At 37.0% G+C, this 12,199-nt stretch overlaps 1 pseudogene; it reads right to left on the reverse strand.

Moving 5' to 3' along the window:
- Window positions 1-6,924: 6,924 nt before the first annotated feature.
- LOC122469010 lies at window positions 6,925-9,806 on the reverse strand (annotated as a pseudogene).
- Window positions 9,807-12,199: the final 2,393 nt, after the last annotated feature.

Here is a 12,199-nt window from a genome sequence, read left to right on the forward strand (position 1 = left end):
ATCAACGAAACCAAGAGTTGGTTTTTTGAAAAAATAAACAAAACTGACAAACCTCTAGCCAGGCTTCTCAAAAAGAAAAGGGAGATGACCCAGACAGATAAAATCATGAATGAAAATGGAATTATTACAACTTATCCCTCAGAGATACAAACAATTATCAGGGAATACTATGAAAAAGTATATGCCAACAAATTGGACAACCTGGAAGAAATGGACAAATTTCTAAACACCTACACTCTTCCAAAACTCAAGCAGGAGGAAATAGAAAGCTTGAACAGACCCATAACCAGTGAAGAAATTGAATCGGTTATCAAAAATCTCCCAACAAATACAAGTCCAGGACCAGATGGCTTCCCGGGGGAGTTCTACCAGATGTTTAAAGCAGAGGTAAAACCTATCCTTCTCAAGTTATTCCAAGAAATAGAAAGGGAAGGAAAACTTCCAGACTCATTCTGTGAAGCCAGTATTAGTTTGATTCCTAAACCAGACAGAGACCCAGTAAAAAAAAGAGAACTACAGGCCAATATCCCTGATGAATATGGATGCAAAAATTCTCAATAAGATACTAGCAAATCGAATTCAACAGCATATAAAAAGAATTATTCACCATGATCAAGTGGGATTCATTCCTGGGGTGCAGGGCTGGTTCAACATTCATAAATCAATCAACGTGATACATCACATTAAAAAAAGAAAAGATAAGAACCATAGGATCCTGTAAATCAATGCAGAAAAGGCATTTGACAAAATTCAGCATCCTTTCTTAATAAAAACCCTTGAGAAAGTCGGGATAGAAGGAACATACTTAAAGATCATAAAAGCCATTTATGAAAAGCCCACAGTAACATCATCCTCAATGGGGAAAAACTGAGAGCTTTTTCCCTGAGATCAGGAACACGACAGGGATGTCCGCTCTCACCGCTTTGTTTAACATAGTGTTGGAAGTTCTAGCATCAGCAATCAGACAACAAAAGGAAATCAAAGGCATCAAAATTGGCAAAGATGAAGTCAAGCTTTCGCTTTTTGCAGATGACATGATATACATGGAAAATCCGATAGACTCCACCAAAAGTCTGCTAGAACTGATACAGGAATTCAGCAAAGTTGCAGGATACAAAATCAACGTACAGAAATCAGTTGCATTCTTATACACTAACAATGAAGCAACAGAAAGACAAATAAAGAAACTGATCCCATTCATAATTGCACCAAGAAGCATAAAATACCTATGAATAAATCTAACCAAAGATGTAAAGGATCTGTATGCTGAAAACTATAGAAAGCTTATGAAGGAAATTGAAGAAGATTTAAAGAAATGGAAAGACATTCCCTGCTCATGGATTGGAAAAATAAATATTGTCAAAATGTCAATACTACCCAAAGCTATCTACACATTCAATGCAATCCCAATCAGAATTGCACCAGCATTCTTCTCGAAACTAGAACAAGCAATCCTAAAATTCATATGGAACCACAAAAGGCCCCAAATAGCCAAAGCAATTTTGAAGAAGAAGACCAAAGCAGGAGGCATCACAATCCCAGACTTTAGCCTCTACTACAAAGCTGTCATCATCAAGACAGCATGGTATTGGCACCAAAACAGACACATAGACCAATGGAATAGAATAGAAACCCCAGAACTAGACCCACAAACGTATGGCCAACTCATCTTTGACAAAGCAGGAAAGAACATCCAATGGAAAAAAGACAGCCTCTTTAACAAATGGTGCTGGGAGAACTGGACAGCAACATGCAGAAGGTTGAAACTAGACCACTTTCTCACACCATTCACAAAAATAAACTCAAAATGGATAAAGGACCTAAATGTGAGACAGGAAACCATCAAAACCCTAGAGGAGAAAGCAGGAAAAGACCTCTCTGACCTCAGCCGTAGCAATCTCTTACTCGACACATCCCCACAGGCAAGGGAATTAAAAGCAAAAATGAACTACTGGGACCTTATAAAGATAAAAAGCTTCTGCACAGCAAAGGAAACAACCAACAAAACTAAAAGGCAACCAATGGAATGGGAAAAGATATTTGCAAATGACATATCGGACAAAGGGCTAGTATCGAAAATCTATAAAGAGCTCACCAAACTCCACACCCGAAAAACAAATAACCCAGTGAAGAAATGGGCAGAAAACATGAATAGACACTTCTCTAAAGAAGACATCCGGATGGCCAACAGACACATGAAAAGATGCTCAACGTCACTCCTCATCAGGGAAATACAAATGAAAACCACACTCAGATATCACCTCACGCCAGTCAGAGTGGCCAAAATGAACAAATCAGGAGACTATAGATGCTGGAGAGGATGTGGAGAAATGGGAACCCTCTTGCACTGTTGGTGGGAATGCAAATTGGTGCAGCCACTCTGGAAAACAGTGTGGAGGTTCCTCAGAAAATTAAAAATAGACCTACCCTATGACCCAGCAATAGCACTGCTAGGAATTGACACTAGGGATACAGGAGTACTGATGCATAGGGCCACTTGTACCCCAATGTTTATAGCAGCACTCTCAACAATAGCCAAATTATGGAAAGAGCCTAAATGTCCATCAACTGATGCATGGATAAAGAAATTGTGGTTTATATGCACAATGGAGTACTACGTGGCAATGAGAAAGAACGAAATATGGCCCTTTGTAGCAACATGGATGGAACTGGAGAGTGTGATGCTAAGTGAAATAAGCCATACAGAGAAAGACAGATACCATATGGTTTCACTCTTATGTGGATCCTGAGAAACTTAACAGAAACCCATGGGGGAGGGGAAGAGAAAAAAAAAAAAGGGGGTTACAGTGGAAGAGAGCCAAAGCATAAGAGACTCTTAAAAACTGAGAACAAACTGGGGGTTGATGGGAGGTGGGAGGGAGGGAGGGGAGGGTGGGTGATGGGTATTGAGGAGGGCACCTTTTGGGATGAGCACTGGGTGTTGTATGGATACCAATTTGACAATAAATTTCATATATTGAAAAAAATAATATTAAAAAAATAAAATCAAAAAATATTAAAATACACACACACACAAGATATAGAATAAATGATGTTAGATCCTAGATGTGTTTGTCCTGGGTGTTGAGAGGGGCTTTAGATATTAGAGAAAAAACGGGAAAGAAAAAAAAAAAAAGGAAAGCATTTGAAAATTTGAAAAAATGAATACACTGAAGTAGTCTAAAATAAAATGATGAAAGTAGGATAGAATTTGAAAATTTTACATATAAGTAAAAAATGTAGTAGAAATATTAGAGAAAAATAGTTTTAATAAAAACCGAAAATAAAAATGAATTTTTTCTCTTTATGTATTCAGGAAAACGAAAAGAAGTGAAAAAAGAAAAAAAGAAAAAAGAAAAAAAAGAAAGAAAATTGAATAGATGAACCGATGAACAGACTGAAATACTACTGAAATTACTTCTTTTTCCCTAGAAGTCAAAGTATGAAGCGCTTTATAGTCCATAAACTAAGCAAGGAGACTTGTGTTCTTAAAGAGAGAGGTTGGCCCAATTGGGCAGGGCTTAGTGTAACAGCTCCGTTCTCCACTAGATGGCGCTGCTTAGCTTATTGGCATGGATTGTTGTGGTGCCTGTAGGTGCTTATGCACACGCACCCACGGGAGAGGTTAAAAGGGCATCACCCAGCTAGGTACCCAGTCTCTAGTATCGAACTCTGTTCTCCCTGATCATCAATCGCACACCCGTCCTTTGTTTTCAGCTTCTGTTCACTCCTCACTTTCACACAGTCCGTGACCAAGCCTCAGGCAGCACCTCCCTGCTGTGTTTTGTCTCAGATGCGGCTGTTTTTCCCCAACCCCTTACTTCTGAGGGACTGTTGCTTTGGCCCATTCTGTCCCTCTGGAGGAGGGTCTCACTGAGCAATGGCCAGGTGCCGGCTGCACTCAGGAACGTTTGCAAGTCCGTGCTGCTGCTGGTGCCCAGAGACTGCAGCCGGGTGCCAGCCTGCCTCAGAAAAAGTTTGCAAGATACTAGCGTTTCAGGGATTACGGAAAAATAACTTTGTTCCAGCGAATGTGGTTGTTTTCCCTGGTCCACTGGGGCCTTGCCTTTGGGGGACCCACACAGCCTCTACCAGATGTCCTCCCAGCAGGGGAACTGCCTCTCCAGTGTGGCCTGAAGAAGCCCAGACTCCACTCTGCTCCTGGGGATTCACCCTTCCCACCAAAGCACCACCAGGTATTGAACTACAGAGTTTCAGGCTCTGTGCTCCCCCTGTTTATAGCCTTAATGGAATTTAAACCCTCTCTTTTCTCCTTTCTCTCTTGTTAGCTCAGTCCCAGTGGCTGTTTCCACTTTTCCACTTTCTCTCCAGCTGCTTTTAGGGAGGTGCTTCTCCCGTATTCTCCCCCGACCCCCTTGCTGTCTACATCCTCTCACTGCAGGCAAAAGCGGCTCACTGCCCTCTGTGGCTTCTCTCTCCCCCAGTTCACCTCTGCGCGCCATGTACCTGCTGAATTCTGTCGTTCAGATTGTGCAGATTTTTGTGTTAGTCCTCAAATCAGTTTTCTAGGTGTGCAGGATGGTTTAGTGTTGGTCTGGCTGTATTTCGTGGACATGAGACCCCAAGAAAACGTCAATGCTGTTCCACCATCTTGGCTCCTCTCCCTCTTAATTCTTAATATGGGAATTTAGATTATTTTAGATCACTGATCTTTTCTTATACATACAATGCTATAAATATCCCTATATAAACTGCTGTAGCTGCATTTAACAAATTTTGATAAGTTCTTTCTCATCTTCATTTAGAAAAAAAAAATTTTAAGTTCTCTTGAGATTCTTTTCTTTGACCCATACCTGAGAGATATGGCAGGATCAGTTTCAGACCACTGTAGTAAACCAAATATCACAACAAAGTGAGTCAAATAAGTTTTCTGTTTCCCAGCCCATATAGAAGTTATGATTATACTATATTGTAGTCTATTTCGTGTTCAATAGCATTATGTCTAAGAAAAATGTACATACCTTAATTAAAAAACATTTTTTGCTAAAAAATGCTACCCATTATCTGAGCTTTCAATAAGTCATAACCACTGATCATAAATCACCATAACAAATATAATAATAATGAAAAAGTTTGAAATATTGTAAAAATGACTAAATTGGATAGAGAGTCATGAAGAAAGCAGACGTTGGAAAAATGGAACCCACACGCTGGCTTCAGGCAGGGTTGCCACAGACGTTTAATTTGTAAAAAAATGCATTATCTACAAAATGCAATGAAGTGAAGCTGAAGAAAAAGAAGTATGTCTGTATTTAGAAGTGTGCTGTTTGGTGTCCACATATTGTGGGCTTTTCCTATTATCTAGTATTGATATCTAGTTTAATTCCGTTGTGACCTGAGATTAGATGTAGTAGGTTTTCCATTCTTTTAAATTTGTTAAGTGTGTTTTAGGGTCAAAAATGTAGTATATATTGCTGAGTGTGAAGCTTGAAAAGAATATGCATGATGATGTAGGATTTAGTCTATACACGTCAAAAACACCCAACTGATTAAGGGTATTGTGTTCAAACGTCCTTCTAAAATTCTTGCTGTGTGATGTATCCATTTCTTAGAGAGGGTTCTTGAAGTTTACCGACTATGATAGTGGATTCATCTTTTTTTTTTTTTTTTTGTAGTTCTATTAGTTTTTGCCTCACACAGTTTGATGCTCTGTTGTTAGTCATATACACATTAAGAATTGTTACGTCTTCTTGGGTAATTGCTCACTTTGTCATTATATAATGCCCTTCTTTTTCCTGAATAATTTCCTTGCTTTGAAATTTGCTTTCTGAAATTAATGTAGCTATTTCTGTTGTATTTTGATATATATTAGCATAGTATATTTTCTCCATCCACTTTTAATCTGTATGTCTCTTTATATTTAAAATGTTTTTCTTGTTGACTTTATGTAATCGGGTCTTGCTTTTGATTCACCCTGAGGATCTCTACCATTTAAATGGTACATTTAGACCATTGTTTTTCAGTGATTATTGTTATATTTGGGTTCATATTTATCGTATTTGTTATTGTTTTCTATTTGATGCTCTTATACTTTGTTCCTATGTTTATCTTCCACTCTTTCCCTGCCTTTTGTGGTTTTAAATGAGCATTTTGTATGATTCAATTTTTTATCCTCTCTTAGTATATAGCATATTTTTTGTGGGTTTGACCAGGTTTTGTAATAGATATTTACAGCTAATTTAAGTCCACTTTCAAATGACAGTATACCCGTTCATCAGTACTGTGAGTAATTTATTGTAAAATAAACCTAATTCCTTCTTCTCATTCTTTGTATCATTGCTGACATTCTTTGCACTTATGAATAAGCATAAGAAACATATAAGCTATATCCATAAGCATACATAATTGAGTGCATTGTTGGTGTTACTACTTTGAAAAAGGTATCTGTTGGAACAATTAAGGAGAAGAAAAATAAAAGTTATTTTATCTTCACTGATTCCTCTTTCGATGCCCTTCTTTTATGTACATCTGATGTTCTGACCTATTTTATTTTCATTGTCTCTAAAAAACTTTTGGAATCAAAACTCCACTTTATTGGTTTAGGTTCTGAATTATTTTCCCACAATTAAGTTAATTAGGCACAGTGATTTGTATTTTTTAGAAAACAGTCCTCTTTAGGTTACAAATAGGAATGAGTATCATTTGCAAATACAAAGATGATTCCAAATCTCAGCTAACCTCTCTTCAAAACTGCAACCTCTCATGTAGTCTTTGGGGAAAATAAAAACTAAAAACAATTGTTTAAACCTATCACTGTGCGGGATTCTGGTGTAATCCCTGAAAGAGCAATAAAGCCATGACTATTGGAAAGCTCAGAATATTAGCAGGCCTCGACTTCAAAGTATTTAACAGAGGGCCACGCATTTTGTTTTCCTAAGAGGAGCTAGAAATGATAGATGTCATTTAGTAACGCATTGAAGTGGCATTGTCTGCTGTGAGTATGACACAGAAACTCCAGGGCACCTCTTCCTGATCTATTATTTTGTATAAGGCTTCTCCTACCATAGCATGGTCCTGCTCTCCAGCTGTACAGACAGTCGCTGAGCCATACTGGCCTTCTTTCTTCTGTAATCTGTTGGCAGGGCAGTGACCAGCCTGCAGCCAGTGGCTCCACATAGTTATCCCCAGGACAGCCATCCACCCCAGTTGTTCAACTTCTCTAAAAGGGGCAATCCAAACTTGGGTTTTCCAACCACGTATTTTTATGCAAACCAGCCAGAATCCATGGCTTCCAAATTAGAAAAAATCTGACCTGCGAAACCTTCCTGAAATTCCAAAGCATAAATAACATTTATTGTCAATCCTGCCTTTTCTAGAACTTCTGGCGTAGCATCTGTTGTCTAAATAAAAGTTGATCTTTTGGATCCTGAGACCACTTACACAGAATCCCTCAAAAATGCTCTCCGTTTGTAACCCATGGCCAGACCATCTTCCTCTGCCATAATCAACACTGCTGATTCACCATAGGCCAGGAAAAAAGAATCTGCAGCTGTTACTGTCCCACAGGGTTTGATGAATGCAGGTTTTTGGTTGGCAATCTGCTCTAGGGAGAAAAAACTAATGCGATTATCTTTGGCAACTATATCTTTTCCGGGTACTCGGAAGGATACGACATGGGAAAGGAGTCCTTCATCCTGTGTCCTTATGGTCAGGCTGTGGGAACAAAGTACATACTCATCCTATTTCAGTCAGAAAGAGCAAAGACAGGGGTCCATGGCTCACTGGTGGAGAAAGCCACCAGAGGGAGCTCTTAGGCTTTGGTTAGCAAGTTTCTCCAGAGGGCAGGCGTTGTTAAGAACAGACTGCCTGAGTATTTACAATAAGTCCTTCACCTCCCCACCTCTGCCAGAAAACCAAGGGGATTTTTCTCCGGTATTTACTGTGAGAACCTGGTAGAGTTCCTTGAAGTAAATCTTAACAGAGTTGTGGAGGCTTTTCTAATGACTGGCTAAAAGCTGCCCTGGAGCTTTTAACTCTCAGAATTGTCCACACTGAGTCTCCATGAGTTCTTCAATTATGCTTCAGGCTTCCTACCCCTCCCTTCCCACTCAGGTTTCTCATAGTGGTTTCATCTTGGCATCTCTGGTCAGGTTATCTGGGACTCCTTGTGTTCTGTCTGTCTCTCCAGTTTTGGGGGGAGCGGTCTATCCTGTGTCCTCCCATCTTTTAGGGATCTAAGAAACATTGTTGATTTTTCAGTCTGTTTAACTTTTTACTTGTTAAGACAGCATGACAACTTTTAAGATCCCTATTTGCAGTACTAGAAACTGGACCTAAATATGTGATTTTAACATATAATCTCTTGGCTGTGATTTAATGCCTATACCACATAACAAAATGTACATCCCTCCCTTGCTGGAGACATTGTGTCCCTGCACCAATATCTCCTAAGCCAGAAGTCTAAAGTCATTCTGGGCACTCAATCCTCCTATTTCCTGTCTCACAAGAGAACAGAAAGCACTAGGGATCTTCTTTTTTGCATCCAGTTGTGAAACAATGACCTAAACTGATTTCTCCATTTTTATTTTTAGTTTATTTATTTATTTTTGGGAGGGGATGGGTGCAGAGAGAGTGAGAGAGAGGATCCCAAATAGGCTCCAACTTGTCAGTACGGAGACCTACGTGGGGCTTGATCTCATTAACCATGAAATCATGACCTGATCAGAAATCAAGAGTTGACTGAGCCACACAGGCACTTCTATTGACTACCCAGAAACTGAGTGTATAAATATCTCTTGTTCCCAGAAGCTCACTGGCAAATAGCTTAATATTGTATGTGTGTGTGTGTGTATGTGTGCCTGTGTGGGGTGTGGAGTGGAGAGGGTCACAGAGCAGGAAGGTTAAGTTATTCTTGTATTAATAATCCTTAATTTTTTTTTCTTAATGTTTATTTTTGAGAGAGAGAAAGACAGAGTGCAAACTGGGGAGAGGCAGAGAGAGAGAGAGAGAGAGAGGGAGACATAGAATCCGAAACAGACTCCAGGCTCTGAGCTGTCAATATAGAGCTCCATGCGGGGCTTGAATTCATGGACTGTGAGATCATGACCGGAGCCAAAGTCAGATGCTTAACCAACTGAGCCACCCAGGTGCCCCTTGTGTTATCAATCCTTATCCTTGGTTTCCAGCTCTCAACCCTTTGCTACTCCTAAAATTACAGATCAGATTAATAACTACTTTTATGACTTCCTTATCTCTCCTATCTGCTTAGAAATAGACTTTTAAAATGCTGAAAGGTTGAACTGCTTCATATCGGGGGCTAGACAAAGGAGAAAAGAGAAATTCTGAGCCTTTTTGTGAAGTCAGACCTAATGTTTCTGTGATTTTACAAAGGTTAAAACCTACAGTCTCTAAGTAACGATGCCACAGAACATTGTCACCAGACCTCTATCCTGGTCCACTATTCAGTTGTCCCCAAATGTACTAAAACTGGTTAGTATCAGGTACCAATTACTGAAGAATTTTTTTTTCATTAAAGAATGGGCAAATAGTTTAGTCTGCCTACTTACAAAAATGTCAGAATGGTGGTGAATAGATATAATGTCACTATCTATTATTTAGAACAATCATTCATTTAATTTTGGTGCTGTAGAATATGTTTTTTGTTTGTTTTGTGAAGATTTCATTTTTAACCCAATTATATTTGCATATTTTGTCTCTTTTTCTCCTAGAGAAATAAAACGTTAGTGTTTCTGCATTATTGATTTGTAAAAAAATAGTGCTAGCCAGTAGTTCTGCACACTCACCAATGTCCTATGCCCATAATTTCCCTGGACTTCAGGGACCATTATATGCATTTACCATGCTGTGCTGTTATTCAGCAAAATGCTGTGAAAACATTTACATAGCATACAGAGACCTAAAGAACCCTGTGTGGTGTTTTTCACTCTGATTGATTTTGGGTGTATAACTGCTCTCCGATGGATAAAAAGCAAGAAAGTAATTTTGTTTAACCAAAGAGCTCTCAATGAAAGTGATCACCTTATTTCCTTATAGGAAAAGAAAGGAGGTCCAGGGGATTTTTTCAGTGATATCTATTCACTTATTCCCCTACCAAATAAGCTTGTAAAACTCAAGGAATTGATTCTTCCTACTCCCAGTACACACATTTTATTTAAACACACATCAATAGGCCACTCACTCAGAAAAAAAAAAACACAAAACAATATGAATGTAAATATACAAATATGTATATATGTGATCTTTGTCTATATGCATATGCTCATATTTTACAAAACAGAAATCATGCTGCATATTTAAGTTTAAACATTATAATTTCACTGATCTACATATTATGAACATTTTCATATTTTTCATTAAAATGCCTGCTACAATACAGTTTTACCCTGGAGTTCTATTAAAATTTAGTAAGCTAATCTATTGCTGAACATATATGTTATTTCTAAATTCTCATAATCACAGCAATGTTTCAGTGAATGTTCTTTCATATAAGTGTATTACCCTTCTTAAGAATAAAGTTATAGAATAGAGATTTCTGCGAATGAGTCATTTTATATTTTTCGTCACAGTCACCAGTCTTGGTATTAATATTATATTTGATAAATAATTATCTTTTCAGGGAGGAAATATAATATCAATGTTTTCATTTGAATTATTTTTACCAGATGCAAAGTTCAGTATGGTTAAGTGTTATATATGTTTATTCATTTAAATTTTGTATACTCATTATCTTTCTCCAGTTTCAACTGGAACATACATTGTTTTATAGAACTTTAAAATGCTTTTCATAATCTGCCAGCTATGGAGCAAATAGTCTGCTTCATATTACTTTTGCTTTTTACATTTCTGTTAAATTTTACTTCACACTGAAAACTTCACATGTTGATTTCTATCAACTATTTTTTGATAGTAGATTTTTATTTATATCCAATTTTGAAAGCCCCTTTCTGTCCCAAGACCAGATACATGCATATTATAACTTATATTTTCTGTTGTTTAATGTAACATTTCTTTTATTTTTAATTTTTGCTCCTTTAAAATGTTTGAAATGTACACTGGTATATGATGTAAGGTGGAACTTTTTTTGAAAGCTTTTTTTTTCTACGTTTTTCTGTATAATAATTTAAAGGCCCCTTGATTAATTTCTATTTGTGAATATATGTTTACTTTTTCTATCAAATTAATGTTTTCAAGTTGTACAATTTCATTGGATTTTTAATGGACTATCATTAAATATTTACATTAACTTAACAATTATCTTTAAGCGTCTGTTTTTTTATTGTCAAACTTTTTATATCTCAATAAAATTTATATGAGTATAAGAATTTTCCAGCTATTTTGTTTTTCAAAGTTATCTGTATTTTTACATCCAGAATAGAATCTGTAATTTCCATTTATTTTAATACACTATATTATTCTCCACTTATTTTGGTACAGAATCTTATTTTTCATTTGTAATTGTTGCCATTGAATATATACATTTTTAAATTATTATCCATCTATATTCTCCTGCAATAAACTAGACTTGATTACATTTAAATATATATATGATATGGACTTTTTTTTTTTTGAGAGTTCCACATCAATATTGATAAATTTGCTTAGGTTGTAGATTTCATATTATGATAATATTTTACAGGTTTGGTAGCAATTGTGACCATACTAAAAGAAGCTTTCTATTTTTTCTAAGTTGTGCTTATGAAAATGTTCCTAATTCCAATTCTAAAATGTAGTCAAATGTTTCTTCAAATGTTGGCATCGTATGTTTTAAAAATTGGCTGATAATCATCACCTTTAATTAGTGATATTTCTGAAAACTTCCTCTCACTTTATTTTTTCTTCTATTTATTTTTGGGTTTCTCCTTGAGACATTATAAATTGTTGACTTACATTTTATATAAAACGATATACACTTTTCAGCATTTTTTAGTATAGAATTACACAGAAAACTTGTAATTGAAAATACTGATGGTCCTGCACAGTGCCTGTCAGGCCTCTTTGGGGTCCAGAAGCAATATATCCACACCTAGTAATGCTGCTTCAGCCCATATAGCAGGTGAGGAGGAAGACAGCCGGCTCAGACTAGAGCCTGGAGCAGGAAAGTGTTGTTTTGTTTATAACGCTACCTAGAGATTTGTATATTTTAGGGGCCACTTCCAACAAGCAGAACTTGTTTTTTTTAAAATGAGTTCCATAGCTCATCTCTTCTCTCTCTTTTTTT

Source organism: Prionailurus bengalensis, chromosome B1, assembly GCF_016509475.1.
Source record: "Prionailurus bengalensis isolate Pbe53 chromosome B1, Fcat_Pben_1.1_paternal_pri, whole genome shotgun sequence".
In the NCBI taxonomy this organism is placed as follows: Eukaryota; Metazoa; Chordata; class Mammalia; order Carnivora; family Felidae; genus Prionailurus; species Prionailurus bengalensis.